Source organism: Ascaphus truei, chromosome 6, assembly GCF_040206685.1.
Source record: "Ascaphus truei isolate aAscTru1 chromosome 6, aAscTru1.hap1, whole genome shotgun sequence".
NCBI lineage: Eukaryota > Metazoa > Chordata > Amphibia > Anura > Ascaphidae > Ascaphus > Ascaphus truei.
In genome coordinates, this window is record NC_134488.1 from 103,303,691 (window position 1) to 103,313,224 (window position 9,534).

The window sequence follows — 9,534 nt, forward strand, 5'->3', positions numbered from 1 at the left end:
AGACAATGCATAAACAACAGACGTTTTTAGATATTGTAAAACCAGAGATGTACCAGTGACAGGGGGGAAAGAAAGAAAGAGACATGACATTAGGGTAGATGTATCAAAGCAAATTTGGAGCAAAAAAATGGACTTACGGTGTAATTTTCATGAGTACTTCTGATGGGATCGCATAGACTAGACCAGGGGTGGCCGACTCCAGTCCTAAAGAGCTACAAACAGGCCAGGTTTTCAGGATGTCCCTGCTTCAGAGGTGGCTTAATCAGTGCTCAGTCGAAGACTGCACCACCTGTGCTGAAGCAGGGATATCCTGAAGACCTGACCTGTTGGTAACTCTTGAAGTTGGCCACCCCTGGACTATACATTAGAAGGGAATGGACTATCTGTTTTTATTATTTTAATATTTAATCGAATTATGTTGAAGGTCTGCCAGTACAGTATAACAAAATCAAAAGAAAACTTGGGGCAGTTATTGCTGAAAATAAACGTTTATCCAGTGGGTGATTTTAGTAATTTATACAGAATCTTTGTTCCAATAATCAGTGACACAGGTTTCTTTGCAGTTCCAAATATTATTTAGTCGAGGCAGCTTACAAAGGACAGGTTAAGAATGGAGAATAGACTTGGGTTATACATTTTTCTGTTCTGACGCATCTACTGAGAAACTTGATTCATATAGTAATTCTTAGTGTAACAGGGTATGTCCCAACCGTGCCTGTTCCTCTCCACCCAGTGTATCTGCTTTGTAAGGCCCAGGCCATAGAGGGGTGGGGAGAGCGGAGGCGCGCTAACGCTGAGGCTCGCCTGCTTCAGCGATTGCACGGACTTGCAGGCGAGCCAGCGTGCGCAGGGGGAGCCGGGGGGAGGTGGTTGGAGGCAGGGCAGTGACGTCGCTGGGCCAATCGCCCGCGACGCACTGACGTCAATGTCACGGCGCCGAGGTCACGGCGCCGTGACGTTGACGCTGCTGTGCTGTGATTGGAGGTTTTCAGCCGACAGCGTGCTGAAAAACAGCTCCAACTCGTCAGCACGCCTGCGGACGCTCGCGTGAGCCCCCTCTCAAGGCATCCTCATTGAGGATGCAGGGGCTCAGCGCGGAGCGTCCGCACGCCTCAGCACGGCCTGTCCGTCTATGGACTCGGCCTAAGCCCTGTTAAGATCCAGGCATTAGCAGGTTAATCTGTGGGCCCTTAACCCCCCCCCCCCCCTTCCTGCTTCCCCAGAAAGTGAAGGAAGGTCTGTGGTGACTCGTGGCCTGTGTACAGCCCCTTGTAGGTGGGTACAGTCCATGAGCCCGTCCCTTCTGGAAGTTTCTAAGGGGAGTAGGCTAAAGTTAGGGGAGTCTTCCTCTCCACCTTGGAGAGAGAGGATGTGTGAGAGTCCTTCCCAGCTCCTGCTGGAGTGAGGATGTGCTAGAAGAGTCTTCCTCTTCCCCTGGGAGAGAGAGGATGGAGGAGTGAGTCCCTGCCTGATCCCTGGCTATGGTGAAGGAGGGATGAAGCAGTTGGGAACTGTGAGTCTTCCCCATTGCGGGGTAAGCATGTTCACTTGGCTGGCTAGTCAAGACCACCTGAAGCAGTGGAAGTAAGCACCGTACAGAAGTCCTGAGGTGTATGCAGAAAAGTATGCTGCTAAGCTGTGTAATAAAGATCCTGCAATTATACTTCGGCCTATGGTGTCAGTCCCTGGGCTGAGAGAAGGTATTTGTGTAGTGGTGGGTGAGAGCCATCACTACTGGAGGCGCTGAAACACCATGAATGAACCAGAGTCCTGTGAACCTGTCCTGTCTAAGTCTCATAACATCCTGCAGACCACTCAGACCTCATGCGAACCAACAGGTGACGCACCAAACAGCGAGGTAACATGCTCCCTTCTCAGATACTGGCCTCTAAGTGAAGTAGGGGGGGGGGGGGACACGGGTTACACTAAGTATTAATTGAACCTATGCATAACTTCTTAACATGAAGCAATAATACAACTAAACAGTCCTTGGAAAAGCTTGAGTGTCAGTGGCATAACCACCGTGCCGCTCAACCCTGCAATGGTGGTGGGGAGTGGGGGGTGGCCCGAGAGTACAGGGGGCGGCGCTGGAGTTGGGCCCAGGTTCCGTGTCGGCTGCTGTTCTCTGCATCTGTTTGCCGTGGGGGCGGGGCCTTCACTGAGCACAGGCAATTCCTCCTTCCCGCCCCTTGCATGGCTGAGCACACAGACAGGGTCTGAGCAGCCTTATACCTTCCCCCAGGTAAAATAAAAGTGTGTCTGTGTGTGTGGGGGGAGGATGGGGGGAGACATTGTGTGTGAAGAGTGGGGATTGTGTGTGTGTGTGTAGGAGGGAGGATTGTGTGTGTGTGTATGTCTGTGTGTGGGAGGAGGGATTGAGTGAGGAGGGGCTGTGTGAGGGAGAGAAGAGGGGGGAAAGTGTGAGTGAGAGATGGAGGGAGGAAGAGAAGAAAGGAGGGAGAGAGAGGAACAGTAAGGGTGGGGGGAGTGAGGATGAGGGGCAGGGGAGTGTGAGGATGAGGGAGGGAGTGCGAGGATGAGAGGGGGTGACAATGAGGAAGGGTGGTATTAGGATGAGGAGTGGAGTGTGAGGGGGTGAGAGCAAGGGTGCTCAGAAGTCCACTCCCGGGGATCCCGGTGTAAATGTAATTTATTTCGTTTTTTGTTTTGGGGGCCCTTTCAAAAATTTTGCAGGGGGGGCGCAAAAAATCTGTAGTTACGCCACTGCTGGGTGTACAGCCCATATCCTTATCTAAAGCTTGGATACATGAAATGTTGTGTACCCAAAATGTGCTATAAACAATTCACTTGTTCTAAGTGTTCTACAAAATAAGTTTCCCTTAAATATGTTTTTCTTTCTAACACCCCACAATCAGTTTTTACAAACTAACTGCAGAACAGAGTCTGGATAACACAATGGATACAAACAGACAACATGGATTCCGAGTCACTTGAATTCCAGTTACAATTGCTCTGTCTCCAAATTCTCTGAGTCCGTTATCTGTCCGTCCTTTCCCTGTACAGTAGGTACATCTCCAGCAGCGGATTTGAAAAACCGGCGCCCCTAGGCACTTAGCCGTTGCGGCCACCTCCTTGCTGCCGCCCCCTCCTCCTCCTGAACATCGCACGGCAACGCAACACCGTATGGCAGTTGAAAAGGAGGGCGGGCAGGTAAGGAGGCGGCCACAACAATTACAGTAAGTGACTTCTCATCAGGCCCAATAGACATTTTTTGCCGTCCCAAAATGTTGCCGCCCTTGGCCTGTGCCTAATGGGAAATCCGCCACTGTACATCCCGGTAGGTAAGACAATTGGTGAGTGTGCCTGGGATAGGTAACTGAGGTTGTCTGATCGCTGGACTCACTGTGAGGTTCTCCCAAGAAACCCCCAGACAACTGGTCACTCCATTTGCATTAAAAAATACATATGTTGAGTCTCGTGGCGTAACCTTGTTTGCCAACCAGTTTGAGTTCCAACATGTCTTACATTTAACACAAGCAGAAAATGGACCAATGCATCAAAAACAAACCTCACACTTTATCTTAATACAATGGAGGGTTATTTATTCACATCTGACGGACACAAAACTGGGCCCCAAAAAATAGCACCAGATTAACCAGAAACAAGGCATCCCCATTGGTGGGGTCTTCTCCTGTACAATCTAATCTTTTATTAAAGACAAAAACTAATGTTTATTTTTCTTCTCAAGGATAAACTTGCTTTTCAAACTCCCCCCAACCCCTCCCAACGCAGAAAAAGCAAACCTGAAGTCACAAAATAACCTGATAGTTCATGTTGTGCTGATCTATTTCTAGCTTTAAAATTTAAAAAAATAGATATTTTTTTCACATGTTCATTATTTTGTTGGCATCATCTGTTACCAAGGTAGTGTAAGGCTAAGGCCCCGCTCCCAGAGTCAGCGCGCCCGCACTGCAGACAGGCGGGGCGCTGACATACACAGACCGCGATATGCGGTCTGTAGGGAGCAGGAGCTGGAGCGGGAGGTGGGCGGGAGTGGGAGGATTGACAGGGGGGGCGTGGCTTGAGCGGAGGGACCCGCTACTCTCCCCCCCCCTCCCTCCACGGCTCGGGCTGGAGCTGCTGATTGAAGGTAAGCAACACGCGCACACACACACACACACACACACGCAGGCACACACACACACACACACGCAGGCACTCAGGCACACACATACACACACAGACAGGCACGCACACACTCAGACACACACACAGACAGGCACTCACACTGCTGTCACTCCACACTCCTCCCCGCTCCCCGAAGCCTCTCCTCCTCCCGAAGCCTCCCCTCCCCATTGGCTTTCAGCCACACCACGTGATGCGTCAATGCTAGGGATCACCATTTTCTTGTGTCCCATAGCGGCTGACGCGCCACAGCGTGTAGTGCGCTGTGCCGCCAGGGGGGACCGGGACCGGCTCGGGAGGATTCCCCTGCTGGTGAGGAACTCGCGTGTGGCCGCCCGCGCCACCGAGCGCAGCGGGACCGAGGCCTACGGAATCGGGGAACATGTCCCCTGCGGCGTGTTCCCTCCTTACCTGCCACTGCTGCACCTTCCGCTCTGGTCTCTAGCCATGCGCGCACCGCCGCTCTGTTTACAGAGCGTGCGCACCCGCAGCTCTTCCTGGCGTACCACGGAGCATAGCTCTGCCCCCCGGACGTGCCGCGCCTCCCTCTCCCGCACACGTGACGTCGTGCACCGCTCCCCAGCTGCAAGCAAGTACACTCACTTGTCTCCTGTGCCTTGCAGCCAATCTTAGTCTCCGCAGAGGCCGCACCTCCGCTCCGCCTCTCAATCCCAGTCATGCATCTCTCTTATTTTAACCCTGCTCTTTCACTTCCTCATTGCTGAACATAGACTTTCTCAAGTAACTGTGCTTACCACAAACATTTCTGTTTGACCTGTCTTTTTTGCCTATGCTTCCAGTACCTGGCAGTCTTTGCCTTCGCCGAGCTGAAGTGGCTACTCTGAAACCCACTGTGTTCCTGTGGCCTGTTGGCATTCCCGGTTCCCGGTGTCCCTCCAGAAGCTTTCCTACCTTCTACGCTGAAGCAGCTTCGCTCAAGTTTTCCTACGTCTAACCTGAGGTGGCTTAGCTCCAGTCTCCTGCTCTCTACACTGAAGCGTCTTCGCTCCAAGCTTCCTGCTTTCTACGCTGAAGCGGCTTAGCTGAAGTTTCCCCTGATGATGACCCTAGCTCGTGACCGCGACCATCGCTTCTATGCCGCCTACCCTGACCCCAGCTTGTCTACGGATTACCCTGCATTCTCCAACCCTGACCCGGCTATGTTTGACCACGGATTTTGCAACCCAGAACCGGCTTCGTGGTCTAAGGTCGGTGTATATCCATCCCCACCTCAGCTGCGCGGTCCGGCCATGGTTTGTGGTAAGCAAAATCGTTACAGGTAGCCACCATTGTCTTCATGTGTTGGAATGGCACCGGCCATTTTAATCCCCCAGGGTATCACATTTTCGGCAAAAGATAGCTCCAGAATTCAACTCCAGAACTTAGAAAATGAGGGATAGTCAAGAACAGCAGCAAATGGACTTTGCAACGGTAAAAAGGGCTGCGCAGACTTTTAGTACCGGATTTCAGAGGATTGGAACCCTTTGAGTGCCCTTTAGTCATAGCTACAATGTAATGGGGTCTGACACGCCAGGAGCCCCACGACATGGTAGCAACGTCCTTACCTTCCTGCTCGTTTTTCTCTAGGTTATTGGTGAGCACAGAGCGTGATTTATCAGTAAGTGGAAGAGGCTCCTCCTCTTCCGTTCTGTCATCAGTGACAGAGCGATCCTGTACTTCCGGCACACAAAGGGTTATGTGCATAAAACTGGGCTGTCATTTCTATTCTGACTGGATACATCTTATCTGAACGTTGCCCTAATAATACATTCATTTGAAGGTTAAAAGGTGAAAGTGCATTATTTGTATATTATTGCATTAATGGGGATAGTTCGGTTGACACTATAAAGCATCATCATATGGTTAGAGGGATGGCCCTTTGTTATAGTAATACGGCACTAATTTAAACATGCAAATTTATGCTTTTTTCCTGCATTATGTATATATATGTAGATATTGTGCTTCTTGACTAAGTGACTAATGGTGAATGGGATGTAAGAAGGCATGAGAAAAAAAACCCTCATGTTCAGAGAACAGAAATGCACTTATTAAAGAATAACATTCTCATTCAAATACTGATGAATAAATACAATGCATGGGGGTTTGCAGCAGCTTTGCTCAGATTTTGCAGCAGGGAGATTTTCAGAAATGACACCCGCAGTGTATGGAAATGCGAGGTTAAAACAGAACAGACCATCATACATACAACAATTCTACTTAAAGCATTCTTTGTTTTAAAACAGCAATGACTGACAGAAGTTAAGAGTCAGCTTTGGTTTATGATGTCACTAATGAAACTATAAATATCAGCGACGGCTGAAGTGCATGCAAATTTACTACTAATCATTGCGGCTTCTGCTTCTCTCAGAATAGCACAACCCTACAGTATCAGCTCAAGTTTTTCATGTTGCACGACTCATCACGTGCTGATTCCTATTAACCTGGATGGAATCAAAGGTAAGACAAAGTAAACCATAAACCACAGTAGCTTAACACCAGGGTCCATTTAATTTGTCACTGTATTAGTTGGGTGCTTTCACTCCTGATGAAGGAATGAAGATGCATTTGTCTGATTTAGCACTTTTCAATCAAATAAATGCACTCAAAATAGCTTAATCAAAAATATTTACGGGTGCTGAAACTTGTAAGGATATAGTCCAGTGATATAAAAAATTATAAAGGTCAACTGCGTTGGACTAAAACGTTGGCACATAAATGTCAGACCACTATTTAAAGGCATTTGAGTGTGCTACTCTTTGTATACTGTATTACTTGTCTACTTTAGCAACACAAAATGAAGTTCTGGATTATCGTTGCTTTGGATCAGCACACCCAGGACTGGCTTGGACTTCATTAAGGACAAAAGGCTTCAGAAGAAAATAAAAGGTACTAGCTTTGTGCACTTTTATCTTATTGTCCAGCACTATGCTTTGTAAAGGTTTGCCAGTAAAAAATTGAGGTAATACTGGACATTACGGTATGACCTCTCTGGACATAGTGACCTGACCGGCTTGGGGGGGCGGCTCTGGGATTTCCCTGAGCAGAGAGAGAGCAAGGCTGTTGCTAGGAGGCTGGGTAGCTTCCTCCATCTTGATTGCCTGCTGATGGGTAATGCAGCCTATCAGGAGGAGGTGTCAGGAGCCTAGGGGTGGGGCCAAGGAGAGGAAGAAACAGCATGGAGCGGTGAGAGGGGGTGTGCGTGTGTCTCAAGCACGTCGCACCTTTCACCATTGTGTACAGTCATTTTGGAGACGTCACCTGGCAACCCCAGCCGCAATTGTGAGTACTGGGTGTGTCTCACTAGGCATTTTTTCTTTCGGTTTTTCTGACAATTAAAGTATTATATGAACCTATCAATATGTTATTTAAGCAATCCGGACTACACATAAAAATGTAATACTTCTAGTTAAGCATGTAAGCATTCCACAGCTTGAGCATCATTCAATATTTGTTTTTTATACTTACGTTAGCAACACAGAGTTACTAGGATCTAAGGTTACCACTGGGCATGTAGATCGGCTAAGTACCTCAAAAGTGAACCTTTAACACAAACCCCGGAGAAATGCAATACGCTCATATTTACTAACTCATTTTAAATTAATTAGAAAAGCCATGTGTACCTAAATGAGCTTTGCCGTGAAGCAAGCCCAGGCTTACCTTTATGTGTAGGTGTACTGTAGCGCCTGCCTGTTTATTTTTTGACATTGGTCTGTATCCCTCATAGCAAGAATAAATCGCATTACTTGTACATTTCAGGAATGTCCTATGGGGAATTTACATTGCAAGACAGTTGAGAGAAGACACATTTGCATTTACTTCAGAGCAATTCTCTATCTGTCAAAAGGTTAAAATGACAAAAACAATTGATAAAAAGATGCTGCATTCCCCGATGAACACAGCCCACAAGATGCAACACACTTCCTAGTGCTTAACCAATATCTGCTCAGCCCAAGATATTGCCCTGCTTAGCAGCTCTTATGGCCATGCCTTCAGTTTCTATCTTAATGGTAAACAGTTGTGAGTGGAAAGGTATTTTCCTACAAGTGGATTTCCTACTTACTAGGCAGCTTCACATCGTGATTAAATCCCCACTGGAAAAAGAAGGCTTTACTGAAGTAATGACAATACTATTACCCTTCTTAATGCATATGTCAGTCTCACATTCTGTTCAGTGCAGATTTACATATGTGACAGTATACATATATACAATCTGCTTCTGCACTGCTCACTCCACTGAAACAGCCCTCACTAAAATAACTAATGACCTCCATGCTGCCAAAGATAGAGGTCATTACACTCTGCTCATATTACTCAACCTCTCTGCAGCATTTGATACCGTATACCACCCTCTCCTCCTTCACATTCTCCATAATCTTGGTATTCGTAACAAAGCTCTATCCTGGATCTCCTCTTACCCCTCCCATCATACTTTCAGTGTCCCTTCTGCTAACACCTCCTTTCAGTGTCCCTTCTGCTAACACCTCCTTTCAGTGTCTCTTCTGCTAACACCTCCTCCTCCTCTATCAATCTCTCTGTGGGGGTACTCCAGGACTCTGCCCTAGGACCTCTCCTCTTTTCTCTGTACACACTATCTCTAGGTGACCTAATCACATCTCTTGGGTTGAAATATCACCTCTATGCTGATGACACACAAATTTACTTTTCAACCCCCGACCTTACATCTGCTGTACAGACCAAAGTTTCTGAATGTCTCTCTGCGATATCATCCTGGATGGCCCTCTGCCAACTTAAACTCAACATGTCAATAACAGAGCTCGTCATATCTCATCCCATACCTGGCCCCACTACCTCCTTCCACATTACTGTTGGAAGTTCTGTCATACACCCAGTAGCGCAAGCACGCTGCCTAGGGGCCACACTCAACTCCTCTCTCACATTCCACTTTCACATTCAAAACATATCTAAAACCTGTCGCTTTTTCCTCTGCAATATTACAAAGATACACCCTTTCCTCTGTTGCTCGACTGATAAAACTCTGACACAGGCCCTTGTTCTCTCCTGTCTCGATTACTGTAACCTCCTGCTGTCCAGCCTTCCTGCCTCCCCTACAATCTATCCTAAACGCTGCTGCCAGAAATACTCTACTCTTTCCTAAATCTGTCTTAGCGTGTCCCCTGCTGAAAGCACTCTACTGGCTTTCTATCAAGTCCTGCATCTCACACTCAATTCTCCTCATTTTTAAAGCTTTACACTCTTCTGCCCCTCCTTACATCTCAACCCTAATTTCTCGCTATGCACCATCCAGATTCTTGCGTTCTGCTCAAGGATGTCTTCTCTCTACCCCCTTTGTAGCTAAAGCTCTCTCCCACCTTTAACCTTTCTCACTGACTGACCCACACCTGTGGAATGCCCTTCCCCCTCAACATT